The sequence below is a fragment of the Podarcis bocagei genome (assembly GCF_964188305.1).
Source record: "Podarcis bocagei genome assembly, chromosome: 3".
Classification (NCBI taxonomy): Eukaryota; Metazoa; Chordata; class Lepidosauria; order Squamata; family Lacertidae; genus Podarcis; species Podarcis bocagei.
The window spans coordinates 106,301,064-106,326,355 of record NC_138127.1 but is presented as its reverse complement, the minus strand read 5'-3'; the positions used below and the strand labels follow the sequence as shown (position 1 = coordinate 106,326,355).

The following is a 25,292-nucleotide window of genomic DNA, read 5'->3' as shown; positions in this document are numbered from 1 at the left end:
GGTACAGTGGCATTCCAGCTCCCAACTCCAACCATTGACCACACATATTGTCTGAGCTGGAGTCAGACGCCGGTCAGCAAAAAGAAGCAGTTTTCAGTGAAGTTTACTTTTTATTGAAAAAATTGGCATACAACTCAGTCACAAATCCCAGTAGGTCTTGTCGCTACTGAGCAGGTACTAGGACTGAAGGGCCCTGCCTTCCACTCCTTCTAAGGTTCCTCCTCTTCTAAACATTTTCCAAGCCCTCTCTAAAGTCATCTGCCCACCTCTGACCTCTGTTCTGCTTTTCTCATTGTCCGGCACGTTCTTGAGGACCAGTGGGGAGGGCAGCTTGTCACAACTGGAGAGAGAAAGACCCCCCGGCATTCTTCAGCAGCCTCTAGATCAGTCTGCTTCAGCCTTGGAGTCTGAACTGCTCCCTGCCACAGGTTCCTCCTGCTCACTAAACCCTGTTGCCCCTTTGGTATACTGCACCTCCTCCCAATCTTCTCCCTCTGACCTCTCCTCAGTGTCCCACCACCAATCTCCATTATCTGAGCTTTCTTCCTCTGGGATTTGAATTTGGGGGTTTCCAGCTGTCACCTCAACACCACTCCTCCTCGTCCAGCCAGACCCTGACACATGTTCTCCATCCCTGCTTTGGAATCCATAGAAATGGGACCTTCAAGAATATTGCAACACGTTATACGTAGGCTGCCTCAGAAGACAGTTTGGAAACTTTAGCTGATGTAGAATTTGGTGGCCTGGTTGCTCACCTGGCCAAGAGGGCCCAAGCATATTACACCATTCCTGGCCCAACTGCACTGGCTACCGATTAATTTCCAGCCCCAATTCAATGTTCTGGTTTTGGCTTATGAAGGCTTAAATGGCTCAGGGTTGCAATACCGCCAGGTCTGCCTCTCTCTCAGCGGTTCTCAATCTGTGGGTCCCCAGATGTTGTTGGACTACAACTCCCATCTTCCCTGAGCTCTGGCCTTGCTAGCTAGGGGTGATGTGAGTCATAGTTCAACAACATCTGGAGACCCACAGGTTGATAAAGGCTGTTCCAGAGGAACCGGCCCAGACCCTGTGATCACCATCTGAGGCCCTTCTTCATTTGCACCCTCCACCAGAGGTCTGGAGGGTGGTAACACGAGACTGGGCTTTTATCTGCTGGTCCCTGTTTGTAGAATGCTCTCCCCAAGGTGGCACACCTGGAGCCATCATTGCATATATTTGTGCATCAAGCCAATGCTTTCCTTTGTAACCAGGCCTTTGACCTTGAGCTAACAAATTTGATAATACAATAAAATAAGGAAGTGTTTATAGTTTTGAGTAGTGCTCTCCTCTCCATTCCATTCTCCCTCCCCAGTTTTATACCCCCCCACCCCTTTACAGACCTCTTTAGGATATGGGATTATTTGAAGGGGGCTGTCCCTAACATTTACTGAGGTTTTCCCTGCCCTAAAGCTTCTTGGAACTACTGCAAATCTTAAGGTGCTCCTCAACCCTTGTTGATATGTCCCTCTTTTGCTTGAGTGCTGTTGCTTTGAACAATGCAGGGAATCCAGCACTTGAGCTCTCCAGTAAGGATCTGCAAATGTTTAGCTGAAATCTAAACTCCCGTAACTTAAGCCAGTTATAGATCTAATTTCTCACTGGGCAGCAGAAAGCAAACATTTCCACCCTTTCATGGAGCGGACCAGCATCAACCCAGTATCTCCAGGCTGTGGCTCTTTCCCTGAGAGCCACTGTCTGTTGGTATAGACAGTATTAAGCTAGGTGGACCAGTGGCAGAAGGGTTAAAATACTGAGCTGTTCTCAAAACCTTTGAATAGTGCGGTTTCCCAGCCCCAATATGCAGGACCTGAAGACAACCCCCTTCTTCTGTATCACTTACCAGACGTAGCCAGCAGCAGCAAAGACAGAATAGCCAAACATAGCTGGAGGATCTTCATGGCTCTGTTAGGATAGACGGTGCAGTGAGACTGGGTGCAGGGCCACAGGCCAGAAGGTTGTCAGGAGAGAGCCGAGTGATCCATATTTGTAGGATCCTTGGTGAACTGTTTCCTCCCACTTCCTTGCAAAGTCCAGGAAGTCGTCACCATGCCCTGAAGGAAAGTGGGGCTGCTGGTTCAGCAATCAGCACACTGTCTTCCCCAGAATGACATGTAGAGATGGAAAGATTAGAGGTTTTGGCCCATTGTGAGACATGGAGGACGCTAAGACCGGAACAAGCACCCAGATGAGTCATTGAGCACCAGTGTACTGGAAGAGCCAGTGTACTGGAAGAGGCAAAGGTCACCAGTGTGATCGCCAAAAATGGGAAACACTGGGCTGTGAGCACTCCAATTGGAGAACAGTCTTTATCAAAGGTATCATGGTCTTTTAAGACACACAAACTCAGGACAAAGGGAAGAAATGTGCTACGAGGAAGGCACGCTTGGCAAACCCTCACCATGATGAACTCCCACCTGGAAACCAGTGTCCCCACTGTGGAAGGAGATTTGGATCCAGAATTGGCCTCCACCATCACTGACGGTCTCACTGTTAATACTGTGTTTATGGAATATGTATGATTTATTGCTGTTATAATGGCATTCTTTGCTTTTAAAACTGTGTGCTGCTTACAGATTTTTAAAATGTTAACTGGTTTATAAATGCTTTCAAATCAATTCAGGTTTGATTTTATCAAAGTGACTCTAGTGTTGCAAATTGTTTACTGTCTTGCTTGGTTGCTGTTTTTTTTAAAGGAAACCACTGTCTAGAAAGATTTTTAGGAATCTCAATGGCCTCGGCCCAGTATACCTGAAGGAGCTTCTCCACCCTCTTCTTTCAGCTATTGACCTTGTTTAGAAACTCGAACCCGGATAATAGAAAATTGGCAACCAGTGCATCTCTGAGCAGCGAAACATGTTGTCCCCAGTAGCTGCTTCTGTGTGACATCTGGCTACTGATTTCTACCAGTTTTATCAACACTGTTTACAAGGTTTAGCCTCACGGAAAAACCAAAACATACCCCGTGGTGGTTATAGGGTATATGCTGGAGGGGTTGCCACACACCCCTTCCCATTTTGTCATATTTCACTATCCTCATTGTGGCTCAACAGACTGTTTTGGGGGATCCTTCTGCCTTCTAGGGTTCTTTTCTAAAGATCTGCTTTGGTTGAAACTTTTGTCTCATGAGGACAAGGTGCTATTTTGGCTGCATAAGCAAGGACAGATAACTGGAAACTGGAAAGAGAGGGAACGTTGTTTTTTAATTTGCTTTTATTGCAAGGGGCAAGCTGGTATAATCATGGAACATTTTGCGGTGGCTTATTCTTTCGATCCAGATGCTTTGGTGAAGAAGCAGAAGGCATCTCTAGCTGGGGATGAAGCAGCATTCTACGTGGCTCTTAAAGGATCCTGGGTAAGCAGACCTCCTCCATCAGTCTAACCTGTTTGAAAACAAAGAAAAATATACAGCAGTTATTTCCATTTCACCTGGAATCAGATGTCAAAATGATGAAGATAGGAAGGTGGAGCATTGCAGGCAATGAATGAGCTAAGGCAATCAACAATAAGTATTGAAAGGAAATATAAACTCCTTTGGACAAGAACAAATACGTTTCTGAGCACAAATCAAAGTGTTGGTGCTGACCTTTAAGGCCCTAAACGGCCTTGGCCCAGTATACCTGGAGGAGCATCTCCACCCTCTTCATTCAGCCTGGACACTGAGGTCCAGCGCCGAGGGCCTTCTGGAGGTTCCCTCCCTGCAGGAAGTGAGGTTACAGGGAACCAGGCAGAGGGCCTTCTCGGTAGCGGCGCTCACCCTGTGAAATGCCCTCCCAGCAGATATCAAGGAAATAAGCAACTATCTGACTTTTAGAAGAGATCTGAAGTCAACCCTATTTAAAGAAGTTTTTATGTTTGATGTTTCATCGTGTTTTTAATAATCGGTTGGGAGCCACCCCCAGTGGCTAGGGAAAACCAGCCAGATGGCCGGGGTATAAACAACAAATTGTTGTTGTTTGCTGTTTTCTTGTCATGGTTTTCTGTATATATTTGTATTGTTCTAGAGCAGGTCCCCAGCTCATCTGAGAATTGAACAACAACAAAAAATGACAAATGAAGGGCAATAGAAGGTATAGACAATATAAACAGGTAAAAGAAAAAGAAGAAGAAAAGTGAGGTATGCCTAGGACTCTACTGTCAGATTCTGATGAACAAATGAGGACAGATTCCAGTTACAGAATAAACTCTGAGAATGTTAAAACTCTTTAGAGATATTGACATGAGTTTTCAGAATGAAGGATGAAAAGAGTTAGTTATGTGAGGAGAGGACTTCCAGAACAGCGCGCTCAGTGTTGGGTCGGAGTTTGAGCTGTGAGCTGCTCGAGACAGACTCGGCACCTGGAGAGGCGAAGCAGGAACAACAGGAGGCGTAAGTTGCCCCTACTCGGGTGGATTTCCTGGGAGCAGAGGCTCAGCAGCGAAAAAAGGGGGTTTCCCCACACTAGAATTGGACTTTAAGACACTTTTAAAAAGAAGACATTTAGGGGAGAACCTCTGCACAAAGGAGCGACACCGCCCTCCGGTGCCTTCGCTTCCAGACCCCATGAGCTAGCGCTGGACTCTCCAGTAAGATATTGACACAAATTCAAGGAACACCCCCCCCCAATTTATACAGTGAGAAAGGGGTCATCTAAGCCCCAACAATACATCAGAAACAAAAAAAGTGGGGGACTAACAAACAGATAAAATTAAGAAGTTGCAAGTGGAATGCTAAAAGGGGGTCATCCCTCACAACAGAAATTAATGCTGCAGAACGGGCAGTGCGGTAGAGATCTTGAGGGGCTTCTCTGCACTCCCTAAATAACACAGTCAACCCAAGAAGTGTCACTGGAGTTTGGAGCGGGGGAACGGTTTAGATCAGCTAAACAGACGACAGAAATTAAGGAGAGCTCTTGACCAGAGACTTGCAGAGATCTGGAGAGGCGAGGAGAAGGCTGGAGGAGTGAGTCAGCAAATTGAGTGAGGTGGGTGGTGGCCGTTACTGAAAGACTACACTGGAAAAGACTTTAAAGAGCCGCTTTAACACCAGAGAAAGATAAGAGTGAGGAACGGCTGGAAGAGTGATATAGCGGCCACTAGTGGAAGTAAAAGACATAACAGCTAAGAGACATAATAGTCAAGAACCGTAGGAAGAGCTACACAGCGGCCACAAGTGAAAGAAGAAGACATAACAGCCAAAAGACATAGTACTCAAGAATAGTAGGAAGAGCGACACAGCGGCCAGTTGTGGAAGGAAAAGATACAACAGCCAAGAGGAAAAGTACCGTATTTTTCGCTCTATAACACGCACCAGACCATAACACGCACGTAGTTTTTAGAGGAGGAAAACAACAACAAAAAAATATTCTAAATGAAACAGTGGATGTATGATTTTTGTGGTTCATGCTGTGGCCACAGACATGTGATCTGACAGTGAGTTTGGAGTAGCCCAATGCAAAAATCCTGAGGATCCATGTGGATCCATGCTTTGTAACCACGTTTTTGCACCACTGCGACCCTAGGCAACAGTGGATGCGTGATTTTTTTTGGTGCAAGATGTAGCCATGGACATGCTATGTGATCTGATGGTGAATTTGGGGTGACCCAATGCAAAAATCCTGAGGATCCATGTGGATCCGTGCTTTGTCACCACGTTTTAAATGGGGAGGGAAGGAAAAACACAGAAGGGACAAGGAGCACAAGAGGGGTGTGCGGAGAAGCAGCTGGCTAAGAATGCAGGGGAGGAGTTTAACGGGGTGGGGGGGAGGAAAGGAAGGCAAAAGTCCCCCCCCCAAGCCAGCCCTCTCTCTCTCTCTCTCCCACCTGCATGTTTTTCGGCTGCCTGCGAATCCCTAGAGCACGGAGAGGAGGAGGTGGTAGGCTGGAGCCTGCACGCAGTGTGACTAGGAAAGAATTAGAAGGAAGGACTCGATCCTTTCCTTAACCCTCTGCTTGCCAGGAGGGCAGGGGATTCCCTGCTCTTTGTTGAGTTTGAGCAAACGCAGCAACAGAAGCGGGTGGGCAGTAAGACCCTGAGGCAGAATGCAGGAAAGCAGCAGCTTCCGCCTTCCCTCCACCCGCCCACCCGATCTTATTTTTGCCTGATTTTTGCCTATTTTTGCCCCTGCGCTCCGGCGAGTCAGCTCCAGGGACCACACATTCGCTCAATAACACGCACAGACATTTCCCCTTACTTTTTAGGAGAAAAAATCTGCGTGTTATAGAGCGAAATTTACAGTAATAGCCATACCCGCAATGCCAATACTTCCTTAAATGAACTGTAAAGCATAAACATCAAAGGGGAAATTTAAAATTTCAAATATTTCCAGCATAAAGGTAAAATTAATTACCCATGAAAATTAGATCCAATTAAACTTCCCACAGGGGAACTCCCAATAGCTTTAATCTTTGGAGGCTATATAGAATCCGAGGGGGAGAAGCGGAATCGAAAGACAAGTGAACTCAATCTCAAAACAACCAGCCATCCAAAAATATCCAAATACCCAAATGGGTTCAAAGAAAATGCAATCAACAATTGGCCAAACTTTAATTGCCAGCCAAGCAAGGAGAACTTCGATGGCGGAAGGTGAAGCAAGTATGGATGTAAAGGATTTGATTATTGCCATGCGGAAAGACTTAGGGGACAATGGAATCTATGTCGGTTCACAGGATGAATATGAACAGCGATTGGCTAACATATAAGGATTTAGTAGAGGAAACAAGTAGTGATCCGAAAATAAAGGACCTAAGCGAATTGAAACAGAAGGGAATAACCTGGCTGGAGTATTATCAATTAAAAGCCGCCCTTGAAAAGGATAAAAGAACAAAGGATTTGACAAAAAAATATCCTATCTGGAGAAGGATATTTTATATAATAATCAAAAGACACTTTCTAAAATGTACAAACTACTTTTGAATTGGGAAAGAAAGGAGGAAGATATCAAAGAAATTACAGTAAAATGGGAGAGGGACCTGGGACATACGGTCAAACCCAATATTTGGAATGAATTATGGACTAAAAATATAAAATTCACTGCTTGTTTCCTTATAAGGGAAAATCTTATGAAAATGTACTATAGGTGGTACCTGACCCCTGTAAAACTTGCAAAAATAAATAAATCAACTAAAAACAAGTGCTGGCGATGTAAGGAACAGATAGAAACATACAACCATATGTGGTGGTCCTGTCTCGAGATACAAAGAATTTGGAACATGATTTATAAAGAGATAAAGAGATTGATAAAAACTACATTTAGCAAGAAACCGGAAGAATTTTTACTAGGAATGGTTTCAGATAATATTCCCAAAAACAAAACTAGGCTATTTATGTATGCAACGTCAGCAGCAAGGGTTATAGTGGCAAAACACTGGAAAGATAAAAATACACCCACTGAAGAGGAATGGGTAGTCAAATTGTGCGCGTACTTGGAGCTCACAATGGTGATAAATGCAATAAGAGATAAACCTAAAAAAATGGTGAAAGAAGAATAGGAATGTTTAAATAATTATTTAGGGGACAAGGGCTCAGCAAGAAAGATCTGGCTATGTTTAGAATGATATCGCATAGAGAAATGTTCCCTGATACCAAGATGAGGGATTCCTTTGCAATGCAGATAGAGTTAATTGATAAGAATAATGATCTGTTGTGAGCTTGACGGACGTGTACAATAGATGAGCTTTCCTGCTTTGGCTCATCTTCCTTTTTCTCCCCCCCCTTTTTTGTTTTCTTTTTATCTTTCCCATAGTTGCTTATGTTCTGTGTCATGTACTTCGATATTTTTTGTAGTTTTTTTAGTCCCCCCCCATTACTATTAAGGAATTTTCCTTTGTAATTTTGGTTGTCTATATTTATATGTACCTGTTTACATGTACCTGTTTAAAGCAAAAAAAAGAAAAAAAAAAGAGTTAGTTATGTGAGGAATATGGGGAAATCCTGGTACTAAATTTGAGTCGGACCTTTCCTCTTTTACTCTATGCAAAAGCAAAGAATGGCACCATGATTTAAATGATATGTTAATGAGTTGTGGAATGTAAGGCATATGGCAATTCCATTAGTCCTACATGTTACGTATCTCTGAGCAAGGGCTACAACCCTAGAAGATAAGAAGAGGTTGCAGTATTTGCAAAAGGATATGGGGCAAAACCCAGGTGTGTTTCCTTGGCTGTAAGTCCCATTGTGGTTCACAGAAATGAGTCATTAGTCAAGCGATTGTGGAGAGAAAATTGAAGACCCTGAAATCAGAGGCTCCCTGAAAAGCTCAGCCTGGAGGGTTCGGGCCCTGGATGCTGTTTGTGAGATTATGCTTACCTCTGGCAGGTTGTTCAATCTGTTGTTTGGGGAACCGAGATTACTTCTATTTACAACACTTGAACCTCAGCAACCCCCCACAGCTTCCGATCTTAGTCATGTGGAGACACGTCAGAGGTATGCAACGACCCCCTGCAGCTTTGCATTCTTCCTTAGTCTGTGGCGACTCCTGGGGTTCTTGACTCTGTTCTGTCTCCTGGGGTTCCTCACTCTGTGCTGTCTCCTTAGAAAATCCTGCACAAAGAGAGAGAGAAAATATCACTGTACACTACAGGGACCAAAATAAAGTTACAGGTTTTCAGCGGGCAAAGAAAATTCAGAAGAGGAAGAAAAAGGGGGTACAAGTTCATTGGCAACTCAGGGTACAGTGACACTCCAACTCCCACCTCCAGCCATTGGCCACACATGTTGTCTGGGCTGGAGTCAGATGGCGGTCATCACAAAGAAACAGTTGTCAGTGAAGTTTACTTTTTATTCAAGGAATCGGAATACAGTTCAGTCACACGTCCCAGTAGGTCCTGAGCCTACTGAGCAGTTACCAGGACTGAAGGTCCCTGCCTTCCACTCCTTCTAAGGTTCCTCCTCTTCTAAACATTTTCCAAGCCCTCTCTAAAGCCATCTGCCCACCTCTGATCTTTGTTCTGCTTTTCTCATTGTCCTGCACATTCTTGGAGACCAGTGAGGAGGTGAGCTTGTTGTAACTGGAGAGAAAGACTTATGGCATTCTTCAGCAGCCTCTTCACCACCACCTCTTGTCTGCTTCAGCCTTGGAGTCTGAACTGCTCCCTGCCACAGGTTCCTCCTGCTCTCTAAACCCTATTGCCCCTTCAGCATCCTGCACATCCTCTCAATCTTCTCCCTCTGACCTCTCTTCAGTGTCCCACCACTAATTCCTGGGCTGTGAGCCTTCCTCCTCTGGGATTTCCAAATGTTTAATGTTCTGAATAGTCCTCTCCTCTCCATTCCATTCTCCCACCCCAGTTTTACAAACAAAGACACTTGTATAGACCTCATTAGGATATGGAATTATTTGGAGAGGGCTTTCCCTAACATTTTGTGTGGTTTTCCCTGCCCTAAAGATTCTTGGAACTACTGCAAATCTTAAGGTGCTCCTCAACCCTTGTTGATATGTCTCTCTGCTGCATGAGTGCTGTTGCTTTGAACAATGCAGGATATCCAGCACTTGAGCTCTCCAGTAAGGATCTACAAATGTTCAGCTGAAATCCACACTCCCATAACTAAAGCCACTTAGAGCTGATTTCTCCCTCCGGGGCAGCAGAAAGCAAACAATTCCACCCTTTCATGGAGCAGACCAGCATCAACCCAGTATCTCCAGGCTGTGGCTCTTTCCTTGAGAGCCACAGTCAGTTGGTATAGACAGTATTAAGCTAGGTGGACCAGTGGCAGAAGGGTTAAAAGTACTGAGCTGTTCTCAAAACCTTTGAATAGTGCTGTTTCCCAGCCCCAATATGCAGGACCTGAAGACAACCCCCTTCTTCTGTATCACTTACCAGATGTAGCCAGGAGCAGCAAACACAGAATAGCCAAACATAGCTGGAGGATCTTCATGGCTCTGTTAGATAGACGGTGCAGTGAGACTCGGTGCAGGGCCACAGGCCAGAAGGTTGTCAGGAGAGAGACGAGTGATCCATATTTGTAAGATCCTTGGGAAGCTGTTTCCTCCCACTTCCTTGCAAAGTCCAGCAAGTCGTCACCATGCCCTGAAGGAAAGTGGGGCTGCTGGTTCAGCCATCAGCACACTGTCTTCCCCAGGATGACATGTAGAGATGGAAAGATTAGAGGTTTTGGCCCATTGTGAGACCTGCAGGCACAAAGACTGAAAGAAGCACCCAGATGAGTCACTGAGCACCTACTGTTAGAACAAAAGCCTGTGTACTGGAAGAGGCAAAGGTCACCAGTGTCAAAGCAATGATTCTTCAAAATCAACATCATTGGACTGGTCATGTTGTTCATTTGCTTGATTAGTGGTCAACAAAAGAGGTTTAAAGATTCTCTGAAGGCAAACCTTAAAAAAGTAGTATAAACACTGAAAAATGGGAAACACTGGGCTGTGAGCACTTCAATTGGAGAACAGCCTTTATTTTTATTTTTTTTAAAAAGATATTTATTGCGATTTTTAAAAACACCAAACATACAAATTACCATCACCATATGACATACAAGGATATAAAATAGAGTTATAGAATAAAGAAAAAGTAGAAAAGAAAAAAAGGTACAGATTAGAGTAAATGTTATTCACAAATCATACTTTCATAATCTTCAGACTTCCTCACATCTCCCTTCCCTGCGTTCTCATTCATATCATTACATGCAGCAATTTATTACCTTACTTCCATTCTTATTATATAAATTTCCAATATTATGTTCCAACTTTTGCTTAGTTTTATCATAAAATAAACTACTTAACTCGAACATAATGTTACTTCAAATTACGTCCTTTTCACTTATTTTCATATGTCTTACAATAAGATTACTGCTGCCATGTTTCTTTCGATCATGCATTCTCCTAGCATTCATACAACTTGTAATGTTTTTGTAAATAGTCTTCAAATTTTTTCCAGTCCTCTTCCACCATCTCTTCTCCCAGGTCTCGAATTCTGCCGGTCATTTCAGCCAACTCCATGTATTCTATCAGTTGCATCTGCCATTCTTCCAGTGTGGGTAGGTCTTGGGTCTTCCAATACTTTGCGATGAGTATTCTTGCTGCTGTTGTTGCATACATAATTTTTTTTTATCTTTCTTTAACACCCCTTGGCCCACAATGCCCAGAAGGAAGGCCTCTGGTTTCTTAAGGAAGGTATACTTAAATACCTTTTTTAACTCATTATAAATCATTTTCCAGAAGGCCTTGATCCTTGGGCACGTCCACCAGAGGTGAAAGAATGTTCCTTCAGTTTCCTTACATTTCCAACATTTATTGTCAGACAGGCAATATATTTTTGCTAGCTTGACTGGGGTCATGTACCACCTGTATATCATTTTCATAATATTTTCTTTCAAGGCATTACATGCCGTAAACCTCACACCGGTGGTCCATAACTTTTCCCAGTCAGCAAACATAATGTTATGCCCAATGTCCTGTGCCCATTTTATCATAGCTGATTTGACAGTTTCATCCTGCGTATTCCATTTCAACAGCAAGTTATACATTTTTGAAAGTACCTTAGTCTTGGGTTCTAACAGTTCAGTTTCTATTTTCAATTTTTCCACCTGGAAACCTATTTTCTTATCTAGCTTAAAGACCTCTCTGATCTGAGCATAGTGTAGCCAATTTTGCACTTTATCCTTTAGTTTCTCAAAACTCTGCAATCTCCAAGTGACTCCTTCTTTCTCTAGTATTTCCCAATATTTCGGCCAATTGGCCTCCATATTGAGTCTTTTCTGGGCCTTGGCTTCCATTGGTGACAACCACCTTGGGGTCTTGTTTTCTAATAAGTCTTTGTATTTTACCCAGACATTAAGCACTGCCTTCCTGACAATATGGCTCTTGAAAGCCTTGTGAATTTTTACCTTGTCGTACCACAAGTATGCATGCCATCCAAAAGCATTATTGAACCCTTCCAGATCAGGACATCAGTGTTCTCTAGAAGTAACCAATCTTTCATCCAGCAGAAAGCCGCAGCTTCATAATATAACCTTAAGTCCGGCAGGGCAAACCCCCCTCTTTCCTTTGCATCAGTTAGTATTTTAAATTTTATTCGGGGCTCTTTGCCCTGCCAGACAAATTTAGAAATATCTCTCTGCCACTTTGTAAAACATTCCACTCTGTCCACAATCTGTAGGGTCTGAAACAGAAACAACATTCTTGGCAATACATTCATCTTTATCGCAGCAATTCGGCCCAACAAGGAAACTTTTAATCTTGACCAACTTTCTAAGTCCTTTTTAATTTCTGTCCAACACTTTTCATAATTGTCCTTAAATAAATTCAAATTTTTAGCAGTCATGTTAACCCCTAGGTATTTCACCTTCTTAACAACTGTTAGGTCTGTCTCTTTCTGAAACCTTTCTGCTTCCTCAGTTGTCAAATTTTTCCCCAAAACCTTTGTCTTTTGCTTGTTTAACTTAAAACCCGCCACCCGACCAAACTCATGAATCAATTCTAAAGCTCTTTTCGTACTAGATTCTGGCTCCTGCAATGTCAAAACCAGATCATCTGCAAAAGCTTTCAATTTGTACTGTTTGGCTCCGACCTGAATCCCTTCAACCAACCGGTCCCCTCTGATCATGTTTAGGAGCACCTCCAGGACCGAAATAAATAACAAAGGGGAGATAGGGCAACCTTGTCGTGTTCCTTTCTCTATCTTAAACTCTTCTGTCACCACATTGTTAACTATCAATTTAGCTTTTTGTTCTGAATAGATTGCCTCTATACCATTTTCAAACCCCCGTCCCACTCCCATCCCTTCAAGATTTTTCTTCATAAACTTCCAAGAAATGTTATCGAAGGCCTTCTCCGCATCTATAAAGAACAGCCTTTATTAAAGGTATCATGGTCTTTGAAGACGCTCGAACTTAGGACAAAGGGGAGAAATGTACTAAGAGGAAGGCACGCTTCGCAAACCCTCACCATGATCAACTCCCACCTGGAAACCTATGTCCCCACTGTGGAAGGACATGTGGATCCAGAATTGGCCTCCACAATCACTGACAGACTCAATGTTAATACCGTGTTTATGGAAGACAATCTTACTTGGCTATGAGTGATTGCCAAAGAAGAAGGAGAATATTGTAAGATCGATCCATGACTGAATTGCAATAGGCCAATAAGGACCTTTCACTCTCAATTGTTTAATGGGGCAGCAAAAAGCCTTTTGCCTCTCCGCTCCCCCTTCTATTCTAAATTATATGCCTAAAATAAAGGAAAGCTTGGGAGGAACCAGGAGTGGGATTTTTGTGTCAAAATACAATGAACTCCACTCACTTCAGATACCGAAACCCAATTCCTGGGGGTGGGTTATGTTCACATGAGCACCTTGAAGCACCTTGGAACACAGTGGCATTATGTCTTTGGTTGGCACCCGGGGCAGGACCAGCGGCTGCACAGAGGGTGGACAAAACATAATGTGCCAGCCCAACCCTTGCCACTTCTGCTGGGAGGGCTTGGAGCACAGAGGTTTCATGGGGCCATGCTGCAATGCTTGCTCGGAGGGGGGAACCTAAAACACCTCTTCAGGCAAGTGTCAAGTTTGAGCCAAAGAGTGAGCCTTCTTCACCTGCTGGACCAGCTGTAAGGCCCAAGAGACGCAGCAGGTCAGAGGGGGAAGACACTGAAGTTGAGGATGATTTAGCTGGATCCAGTGAAGCAGCAGGGTCACCAGGATTCACACTGAGGAGATCAGCGAGGACAAGGAGGCCTCCTGATCGGTACGACGCTTCTAGCGTCTGGGTAGGTTCTGCAAGATGTGAACCTGAATCCTTCGAGGATATTCAGAGTTTACCTGAGGAAGAAGCAGGCAAGTGGCACAGGGCAATGGACAAAGAGATGAAGTCCATGAAAGAACTAGGTGTGTTCTCACTCACAGAGTTGCCACTGGGCAAGCAGGCTGTGAGTTGCAGGTGGGTTTACCGCGGACCCACGGACATCCTTCCAGCACTTGCTGGGCGGCCTTTCAGTGAAGCACACAGAGGCAAGGTGATAAGGCCAGGCCGGGCTCCAGAACCCAAAGACCCCTGACTGCAGGCAGGGCAGGGCAGGGCAGGGCAGGGAGAATTGCCTGGTTCTCGCCTCCTCAAAATCATCCACCCAGGGCTACATTCTCCGTGGCCTTCCCCACTCTACACCCCTGCTCCAACCACTATCCATTCATTCAGAACACAAGCCCGCTCACCCCTTTGTGTGCAGCAGCATTGCGGGAAAGCGAAGTGAAAGGTCGTTATTAGTCTATTTCAAATCAGCCATGGATCTAATAGTCTTCTTCTTCTTTGGCGATCACTCATAGCCGAGTAAAATTGTCTTCCATAAACTCGGTATTAATAGTGGAGGCCAATTCTGGATCCACATATCCTTTTACAGTGGGGACATAGGTTTCCGGGTGGGAGTTGATCATGGTGAGGGTTTGCCAACGTGCCTTCCTCTTAGCATGTTTCTTCCCTTTGTCCTGAGTTCGTGCTTCTCTAAAGACCATGATACCTTTGGGAAAGGCTGTTCTCCAACTGGAGCGCTCGCAGGCCAGTGTTTCCCAATTTTTGGTGTTTACACTACATTTTTTTAGATTTGCCTTGAGAGAGTCTTTAAACCTCTTTTGTTGTCCACCAGCATTACACTTTCCATTTTTAAGTTGGGAATAGAGTAGTTGCTTTGGAAGATGATAATTAAGCACAACAACATGACCAGTCCAATGATACTGATGTGGAAGAATCATTGCTTTTGACACTGGTCACTCATGAGACAGAGGTTTCAACCAGCATGGCTGTGCAGAAGCAAAGCAGATCTTTAGAAAAGAACCCTAGAAGGCAGAAGGATCCCCCAAAACAGTCTGTTGAGCCACAATGAGGATAACGAAATATAACAAAATGGGAAGGGAGGTGTGGCAACCCCTCCAGCATATACCCTATAACCACCACAGGTTATGTTTTGGTTTTTGCGTGAGGCTAAACCTTATAAACAGTGTTGATAAAACTAGTAGAAATCAGCAGCCAGATGTCACACAGGAGCAGCTACTGGGGACAACATGTTACGCTGCTCAGAGATGCACTGGTTGCCAATTTTCTATTATCCGGGCTTGAGGTACTAAACAAGGTCAATAGCTGAATGAAGAGGGTGGAGAAGCTCCTTCAGGTATACTGGGCCAAGGCCGTTGAGATTATTAAAAATCTTTCTAGACAGTGGTTTTCTTTAAAAAAACAACCAAGTATGACAGTAAACAATTTGCAACATTATGGTCACTTTGATAACAGTAAACCTGAATTGATTTGAAAGCATTTATAAACCAGTTAACATTTTAAAAATCTGTAAGCAGTACACAATATTAAAAGCAAAGGATGCCATTAAAACAGCATTATATCCTACATCTTCCATAAACACAGTATTAACAGTGAGACCGTCAGTGATTGTGGAGGCCAGTTCTGGATCCACATGTCCTTCCACAGTGGGGACACTGGTTTCCAGGTGGGAGTTGATCATGGTGAGGGTTTGCCAAGCATGCCTTCCTCTTAGTACATTTCTTCCCTTTGTCCTGAGTTTGAGTGTCTTCAAAGACCATGATACCTTTGATAAAGGCTGTTCTCCAATTGGAGTGCTCACAGCCCAGTGTGTCCCATTTTTCTGTGTTTATACTACTTTTTCTTAGATTTGCCTTCAGAGAATCTTTAAACCTCTTTTGTTGACCACTAATCAAGCAGCTGAACAACATGACCAGTCCAATGATGCTGATCTTGAAGAATCATTCCTTTGACACTGGTGACCTTTGCCTCTTCCAGTACACAGGCTTTAGTTCTAACAGTAGTTGCTCAGTGACTCATCTGGGTGCCTCTTCCCGTCTTTGCGTCCTCCAGGTCTCACAATGGGCCAAAACCTCCAATCTTTCCATCTCTACATGTCATTCTGGGGAAGACAGTGTGCTGATGGCTGAACCAGCAGCCCCACTTTCCTTCAGGGCATGGTGACGACTTGCTGGACTTTGCAAGGAAGTGGGAGGAAACAGCTTCCCAAGGATCTTACAAATATGGATCACTCGTCTCTCTCCTGACAACCTTCTGGCCTGTGGCCCTGCACCGAGTCTCACTGCACCGTCTATCCTAACAAAGCCATGAAGATCCTCCAGCTATGTTTGGCTATTCTGTGTTTGCTGCTCCTGGCTACATCTGGTAAGTGATACAGAAGAAGGGGGTTGTCTTCAGGTCCTGCATATTGGGGCTGGGAAACAGCACTATCCAAAGGTTTTGAGAACAGCTCAGTATTTTAACCCTTCTGCCACTAGTCCACCTAGCTTAATACTGTCTATACCAACTGACTGTGCTCTCAGGGAAAGAGCCACAGCCTGAGATACTCGGTTGATGTTGGTCCGCTCCATGAAAGGGTGGAAATGTTTGCTTTCTGCTGTCCAGTGAGAAATTAGATCTATAACTGGCTTAAGTTACAGGAGTTTAGATTTCAGCTAAACATTTGCAGATCCTTACTGGAGAGCTCAAGTGCTGAATTCCCTGCATTGTTCAAAGCAACAGCACACAAGCAGAAGAGGGACATATCAACAAGGGTTGAGGAGTACCTTAAGATTTGCAGCAGCTCCAAGAAGCTTTAGGGCAGGGAAAACCTCAGTAAATGTTAGGGACAGCCCCCTTCAACCAATCCCATATCCTAAAGAAGAAGAAGAAGAAGAAGAAGAGTTTGGATTTGATATCCCGCCTTTCACCCCCCTTCAGGAGTCTCAAAGCGGCTAACAATCTCCTTTCCCTTCCTCCCCCACAACAAACACTCTGTGAGGTGAGTGGGGCTGAGAGACTTCAAAGAAGTGTGACTGGCCCAAGGTCACCCAGCAGCTGCATGTGGAGGAGCGGAGACGCGAACCCGGTTACCCAGATTACGTGACTACCGCTCTTAACCACTACACCACACTGTAAAGGGGTGTGTGTGGGTATGTGTGGGTGTAAAACTGGGGAGGGAAAATGGAATGGGGAGAAGAGCACTACTCAGAACTATAAACACTTCCTTATTTTACTGTATTATCAAATTTGTTAGTTCAAGTTCAAAGGACTGGTTATAAAAGAAAGCATTGGCTTGGTGCACAAATATATGCAATGATGGCTCCAGGTGTGCCACCTTGAGGAGAGCATTCTACAAACAGGGACCAGCAGATAAAAGCCCAGTCTTATGTTACCACCCTCCAGACCTCTCGTGGAGGGTGCAAATGAAGAAGAGCCTCAGATGGTGATCAAAGGGTCTGGGCCGGTTCCTCTGGAACAGATTTCTCAACCTGTGGGTCTCCAGATGTTGTTGAACTACGACTCACATCACCCCTAGCTAGCAAGGCCAGAGCTCAAGGAAGATGGGAGTTGTAGTCCAACAACATCTGGGGACCCACAGATTGAGAACCGCTGAGAGAGAGGCAGACCTGGCGGTACTGCAACCCTGAGCCATTTAAGCCTTCATAAGTCAAAACCAGAACATTGAATTGCAGCTGGAAATTAACGGGTAGCCAGTGCAGTTGGGCCAGGAATGGTGTAATATGCTTGGGCCCTCTTGGCCAGTTGAGCAACCAGGCCACCAAATTCTACATCAGCTAAAGTTTCCAAACTGTCTTCTGAGGCAGCCTACATATAACGTGTTGCAATATTATTGAAGGTCCCAGTTCTATGGATTCCAAACAGGGTTGGAGAACATGTGTCAGGGACTGGCTGAACGAGGAGGAGTGGTGTTGAGGTGACAGCTGGGAACCCACAAATGGAAATCCCAGAGGAAGAAAGCTCAGATAATGGAGATTGGTGGTGGGACACTGAGGAGAGGTCAGAGGGAGAAGATTGGGAGGAGGTGCAGGATGCCGAAGGGGCAACCAGGTTTAGTGAGCAGGAGGAACCTGTGGCAGGGAGCAGTTCAGACTCCAAGGCTGAAGCAGAGGAGGGGTGGTGGTGAAGAGGTTGCTGAAGAATGCTGGGATTCTTTGTCTCAAGCTGTGACAAGCTCCCCTCCTCATTGGTCTCCAAGAAGGTGCAGGACAATGAGTATGGCAAATGGTTGAAGGAACTTGAGGTGGGAGTTGGAATGCCACTGTATCCTGATGTGCCAATGAACTTGTACCCCCTTTTTCTTCCTCTTCTGAATTTTCTTTTTTTAAAAAAATAATATTTATTAATTTTCAACAATTTAAACACAACACTACAAAAAACCAAAAAAACCCTACAATACAACAATACAATACCGTACAAAAAACACTACACAACACTAACACAAACAATTAACAAAACAAAACAAAAACCATTCAAAACACAGTTACAGATGGGTAGCCGTGTTGGTCTGCCATAGTCAAAATAAAAAAATTCCTTCCTGTAGCACCTTAAAGACCAACTAAGTTAGTTCTTGGTATAAGCTTTCGTGTGCATGCACACTTCTTCAGATACACTTATCTGAAGAAGTGTGCATGCACACGAAAGCTTATACCAAGAACTAACTTAGTTGGTCTTTAAGGTGCTACAGGAAGGAATTTTTTCATTCAAAACACAATCCAATTTCAATATCTTATCTTTCATTCACATGTTTCCACAACCTCCTCACACCTCCCTTTTTGTCTTCCACTTCTATTAATTGTTTCAGCAATTCATCTCCATTTTCCTCTATTTTCTATCCTATAATTATCTTAACACATTCTAACCTTATTTTTCCCTTTAATATCGTATTAATCTATCTATACCTAATTCCTTATAACATTTCTACTAAAGCCATATAACTTCATTCCAACATTTTTCTAACATTCATTAATTTTACAGTATTTCTGTAAGTAGTCTTTAAACTTTTTCCAATCTTCTTCCACCGATTCTTCTCCCTGGTCTCGGATTCTGCCAGTCATTTCCGCCAATTCCATGTAGTCCATCACCTCTTCTGAATTTTCTTTGCCTCCTGAAAACCCATAAGATTACTTTTCTCTCTGCAGTGTACAGTGATATTTTCTCTCTCTCTCTCTTTGTGCAGGATTTGCCCAGGAGACACCACAGAGTAGGGAAGCATGCAAGGCTCAAGGTGGTACTTGCTTACCTCATACGTGCGTCAATTTTCCTGAGATTGGAAGCTGCGGGGGGAAGATTAAGTGTTGCAAAGAAAAGTAATCTCGGTTTGGCAAACAAGAGATCAAACATATTGCCAGAGGTAAGCGTAATCTCAGAAACAGCATCCACGGCCCAAACCCTCCAGGCTGAGCATGTCAAGGAGCCTCTGATTTCAGGGTCCTCAGGCTTCTCTCCACAGTCGCTTGACTAATGACTCATTTCTGTGAACCACAATGGGACTTACAGCCAAGGAAACACACTTGGGTTTTGCCCCATATCCTTTTGCAAACATTACAACCTCTTCTTATCTTCTAGGGTTGTAGCTCTTGCTCAGATATACATAAAATGTAGGGCCAATGGAATTGCCATATGCCTTACATTTAACAACTCATTAACATATCATTTAAATCATGGTGCCATTCTTTGCTTTCCCATAGAGTAAAAGAGGAAAGGTCCAACTCAAATTTAGTACCAGGATTTCTCCATATTCCTCACATAACTAACTCTTTTCATTCTTTATTCTGAAAACTCATGTCAATATCTCTAAAGAGTTTTAACATTCTCAGAGTTTATTCTGTAACTGGAATCTGTCCTCATTTGTTCATCAGAATCTGACAGTAGAGTCCTAGGCATACCTTTCTTTTCTTTCCTTTTGCCTGTTTATATTGCCTATATCTTCCATTTTCCTTCATTCGTCATTTTTTGTTGTTGTTCAATTCTCAGATGAGCTGGGGATCTTCTCTAGAACAATACAAATATATAAAGAAAACCATGACAAGAAAACAGCAAACAACAACAAGTTGTTATTTATACCTCGCCCATCTGGCGGGGTTTCCCAAACCACTCTGGGTAGCTCCCAACCGATTATTAAAAACACGATGAAACATCAAACATAAAAACTTTCCTAAACAGGGCAGCCTTCAGATGTCTTCTAAAAGTCAGATAGTTGTTTATTTCCTTGTCATCTGTTGGGAGGGCGTTCCACAGGGTGGGCGCCACCGCTGAGAAGGCCCTCTGCCTGGTTCCCTGTAACCTCACTTCTTGCAGGGAGGGAATCTCCAGAAGGCCCTCGCCGCTGGACCTTAGTATCCGGGCTGAATGATGAGGGTGGAGATGCTCCTCCAGGTATACTGGGCCAAGGCCGTTTAGGGCCTTAAAGGTCAGCACCGACACTTTGAATTCTGCTCAGAAACTTATTTGTTCTTGTCCAAAGGAGTTTACATTTCCCTGAAATACTTGTTATTGATTGCCTTAGCTCATTCATTCCCTGCAATGCTCCACCTTCCTATCTTCATCATTTTGACAACTGATTCCAGGTGAAATGGAAATAACTGCTTTATATTTTGCTTTGTTTTCAAACAGGTTAGACTGATTGAGGAGGTCTGCTTACCCAGGATCTTTTAAGAGCCACGTCGAATGCTGCTTCATCCCCAGCTAGAGACGCCTTCTGCCTCTTCACCAAAGCATCTGGATCGAAAGAATAAGCCATCGCAAAATGTTCCATGATTATACCAGCTTGTCCCTTGCAATAAAAGCAAATTAAAAAACCACGTTCCCTCTCTTTCCAGTTTCCAGTTATCCGTCCTTGCTTATGCAGCCAAAATAGCACCTTGCCCTCATGAGACAGAAGTTTCAACCAGCACGATTGTGCAGAAGCAGAGCAGATCTGTAGAAAAGAACCTGAGAAGGAGAAAGGATCCCCCCCAAACAGCCTGTTGAGCCACAATGAGGATAATGAACTATGACAAAATGGGAAGGGAGGTGTGGCTACTCCCCCAGCATATACCCTATAACCACCACGGGGTATGTTTTGGTTTTTGCGTGAGGCTAAATCTTATAAACAGAGTTGATAAAACTAGTAGAAATCAGCAGCCAGATGCCACACAGGAGCAGCTACTGGGGACAACATGTTACGCTGCTCAGAGATGCACTGGTTGCCAATTTTCTATTATCCGGGTTCGAGGTTCTAAACAAGGTCTATAGCTGAATGAAGAGGGTGGAGATGCTCCTTCAGGTATACTGGGCTGAGGCCATTGAGATTATTAAAAATCTTTCTAGACAGCATGCTTTTGCTGTCTGTGCATTTGCAGTGCTGTGGATGAGCAAGATGGAACACTGGGATGAAGGAAAGGGGTTGTGGGTCAGGGGGATGGAGATTTTGGAGGGTAGTCATGTCTGTGGTAAGTGGCTGAGGGAGGTTGAAAGGAAAGACTGGAATGCAAGGAGAGTGTTTATAACACTTCTAGGCAATGCCTAGCTATATGGACTCTATATGAGGTAGCTTCCTATCTTCTAAAACACACACCCTACCTCTGGACTCCTTTGGAAAAAGATGGCGGGTCTCAAACACCCAGAGAAGGAAACCCTCCCATAGTAACTTGATATATTTCAGAAGTCATTGCTGGAAAGGATATTGGAGGCAGCCTGGTCCAACCTTAAGCTCAGGGAAGAATCTCCAGTACAGGTTGGAACTGCAGCATCCTTAAGAGATAACTATTCAGCCTCTGCTTATACCTCTTGGGCTTGCCAATCAGATCGGCGGTTTGAATCCCCGTGACGAGGTGAGCTCCAGTTGCTCTGCCCCAGCTCTTGCCAAGCTAGCAGCTTAAAAGCATACCAGTGCAAGTAGATAAATAGGTACCGCTGCGACGGGAAGGTAAACGGCGTTTCTGTGCTCTCTGGTTTCGGTCACAGTGTTCCGTTGCACCAAAAGCAGTTTAGTTATGCTGGCCACATGACTCAGAAAGCTGTCTGCGGACAAACGCCGGCTCCCTCAGCCTGAAAGCGAGATGAGAGCTGCAACCCCATAGTCGCCTTTGACTGGACTTAACCATCCAGAGGTCCTTTACCTTTTACCTTTTACCTATACCTCTAGCAGAGAAGACCTCCCACATCAGACTGATCAACACAAAACCTCCTTGCATGTAGAATACTAGCTTTCAGAAAGGAAGGCTACAGAATGATGGGAACTGTAGCCACATTGGCTACTCCAGGTTTTGGATGTCTTGAAAAACACTAAAGCATTCTGCAGCTACCAATTATCTGTTTTTCTCTTTGGCTTGATGGTATTCCAATCTCTGGATTAATTTGTAGTTTGAAACCCCCTTTGCTTCATCTTCAAAGTGCCTAATGTACACTATGAGCCTATTCATTTTTTCAGTTTGTGTTTTAAATCTCCCAACTTTTTTGTTGTTCCTACACTGTACATTCCTGCTCTATTGCTTGTTTTAAATACTTCTATTTAAAAATTAAAAAAACCTCCACATTGTCCTAAGATAGGTAGGCAGTTTTTGTTTTGTAAGAATGAGGAAATGCTGAAAGAGGCAACTTGAAACTGTCCTTAACGTTTGTGGTCTGTAACTGGGATGCTGTCTTTGTGGAGACTGCTCTGACTGACAGACTGTAGCAATACCTTTCCAACGGCCTTTGATTTCAGCAAGATTCCCTTCAACCGCTCCCAGTGCCACAACGTCCCAAGGATCCTACAACTATCGAAAGCTCCGTCTTGCCCTGGAAACCTTTGAGACTTGGCCTTGCTTGTAAGACTGCATCCAGCTTTCCCACATTGCTCCATCCCAGCTGAGTCATGAAGATCCTCCAGCTGTGCCTGGCAGTTCTCTCTTTGCTTCTCCTGTCTTCCTCAGGTAAGGGAGAGGGACACTTGTCAGCCAATGGGAAGGGGAAGAGGAATCAAGATGTCCTTCTGTGGCCCTGTAAAGGGAACAAGCGTTTCCCTCTAACATTTATACCATAGAAGGAAACTGGCTTGGGCCTTCCATTAGAAAGTTTCCCCAGAAGCTGAGTTCTGCACCCTGCACTGCGACTCCCATTGCACACTTTCGCAGAACTGTAGCAGCTTGTGTTCCATTTCAAGATTTGTAAACTATTAAAATATCATAATACATCAAACATTAAAAGTTTCTCTAAACAGGGCTGCCTTCAGATGTCTTCTAAAAGTCTGGTAGTTGCTGTTCTCTTTGACGTCTGGTGGGAGGGTGTTCCACAGGGCGGGTGCCACTACCGAGAAGGCCCTCTGCCTGGTTCCCTGAGATTTGCTTCTCGAGTGAGGGAACTGCCACAAGGCCCTCAACGCTGGACCTCAGTGTCCGGGGTGGAGACACTCCTTCAGATATACTGGACCGAGGCCGTTTAGGGCTTTAGAAGTCAGCACCAACATTTTGAATTGTGCTTGGAAACGTACTGGGAGCCAATGTAGGTGTTTCAAGACCAGTGTTATGTGATCTCGGCGGCCGCTCCCAGTCACCAGTCTAGCTGCGGCATTCTGGATTAGTTGTAGTTATACATATATTTCATACATACATAGATAACTACATATACAATAGATATAGATTTCATAGATTTCAATTGAACATTAGAAAAACCTTCTTGATGGTAAGAGCAGCTGTGGTGGGCTCTTGCTCACTGAACAGCCCTCTGTTGGGGGACGCTCACATTCTGGATTCTGCATTGTCGATGCCCTCCATCATCTCCTATAAACCAATAGGAAACTCACTTGGAATCCTGGTTTCAGTGAAGGCAAAACGACACCATCCTTGCACAAAAGGGATGCTTTGGGGGGGGGGGACCTCAAGCACAGCAGATATTCAAAAAAATCCTAAGGGTGAGGGACTCAGGAAACCTTCTCCCACCCAAAAAATTAGCCTGCAGACTAATGAGGCCCATTGTCTATTTGTGGGGGTGGGGACTGGAGAGGAGGGCGCATGGATTGGTGTACCATAGATGAGGGCATGGCCAGCTGAGACCATGAAAAGGAGCACTCTGAACTATAAGCACTTCGTTGAAGGTCCCATTTCTGATGAAGTGATTCTAAAGCAGGAATGGGGAGCAACTTCAGCTAATGGCTGAGAGGTGCTGGGCGTGGAACCCCCCAACATCCAGAGAGTCAAGGAATCCCCCATTCCTGAACTTGTGCCTCCCTTTCTTCCTCTTCTGTATTTCCTCTCCTCTTCCCAGTGGACAGTAACTTATTTTTCTTCCTCTGTGTAGGATCTGCCCAACTAACACCAGGGAATAGTCAACAATGCGGTGGTGTTTGCAGATTTGGAGGTTGTATCTATCCCTTCATTCAGAGGGGGAGATGTGGATTTCTGAGGATATGTTGCGTAAGGTAACTTCAAGTCACCAGACAAGAGATCAAATGAGTAGCCAGAATATAAGTGTCATCAAAGTTTTTTTGATGCTTGCTAGACTTAACCAGACATTTCTTTAGATGTCTGAAGGCAGCCCTGTTTAGGGAAGCGTTGAATGTTTAATAGAATATTTTATTTTAATATTTTGTTGCAAGCCACCCAGAGTGGCTGGGGAAATCCAGTCAGATGGGCGGAGTATGACGATATTATTTATTATTATTATTATTATTATTATTATTATTATTATTATTATTATTAATATTATGTGTAAAGTATGCGTGTTTGCATGCATTATTGTTGGCCCATCAAGAAGACTTCCCCCAGGGCAACTTCCAAATGGCAATAAAATTCTATACATAAAGGGATAAAATATTAAAATGGTTCATAGTGCAAATGCTGCCTCTGAAATGGGAGTAACTCTGGTATTTTTGCGTTTCCTGATTTCTCAGGAAGAAATGACTGCTGCCTGCTTACCCAGGATCCTTTGAAAAATGGGAGATGTTCCCTCACCTTGAGAGCCACTGGATCCTGCTTAATCCCTTGCTGGAGACGCCTTCTGCTTATTCCCCAAAGCATCCAGATAAAAATTAATAAATGAAGACTTCAGAAAAATTCCATCAATTGTATGCAGTGGCGTAGCGTGGGGGTGCAGGGGGGGCCGGCCGCACCGGGCGCAACATCTGGGGGTTAGTGTTAGGGGCGCAAATCCACGGGTTAGGGGGCGCAAATTACTTGCCTTGCCCCGGGTGCTGACAACCCACACTACGCCACTGATTGTATGAGCTTGTTCCTTGTAATAAAAGCAAAATAAAACACTCCATCCCCTCTGTTTCCTATTTTCAGGTATGAGTGCTGTTGCTTTTGAAGCCAAAATGGCACATTTCACCTATGGGGAGGAATCCCCCCAAACAGCTCCAAGAGAAGGACTGAATGACAAGGAGGAAAAGAAAGGAGGAGGGAATGGGAATTAAGGAGAAGCAGTTTTATTCAGTTCACTTTTAAAGGCATTCCAACATTATTTGCACTTTCTGAAGCAATAGGAGAACTGAAACAGAATGTGAAAACAGTGGTACCTCAGGTTAAGTACTTAATTCGTTCTG

The 25,292-nt window shown here is 44.2% G+C and overlaps 1 long non-coding RNA gene across 1 annotated transcript; it reads left to right on the top strand.

The window, feature by feature from the left end:
• The first annotated feature begins 22,577 nt into the window (after window positions 1-22,577).
• On the top strand, window positions 22,578-25,007 carry LOC308584282. Its single transcript, XR_014006737.1, has 4 exons — window positions 22,578-22,686; window positions 24,050-24,170; window positions 24,642-24,822; window positions 24,976-25,007. It is a non-coding gene; the product is annotated as an uncharacterized lncRNA (long non-coding RNA).
• The last annotated feature ends 285 nt before the right edge of the window (window positions 25,008-25,292 follow it).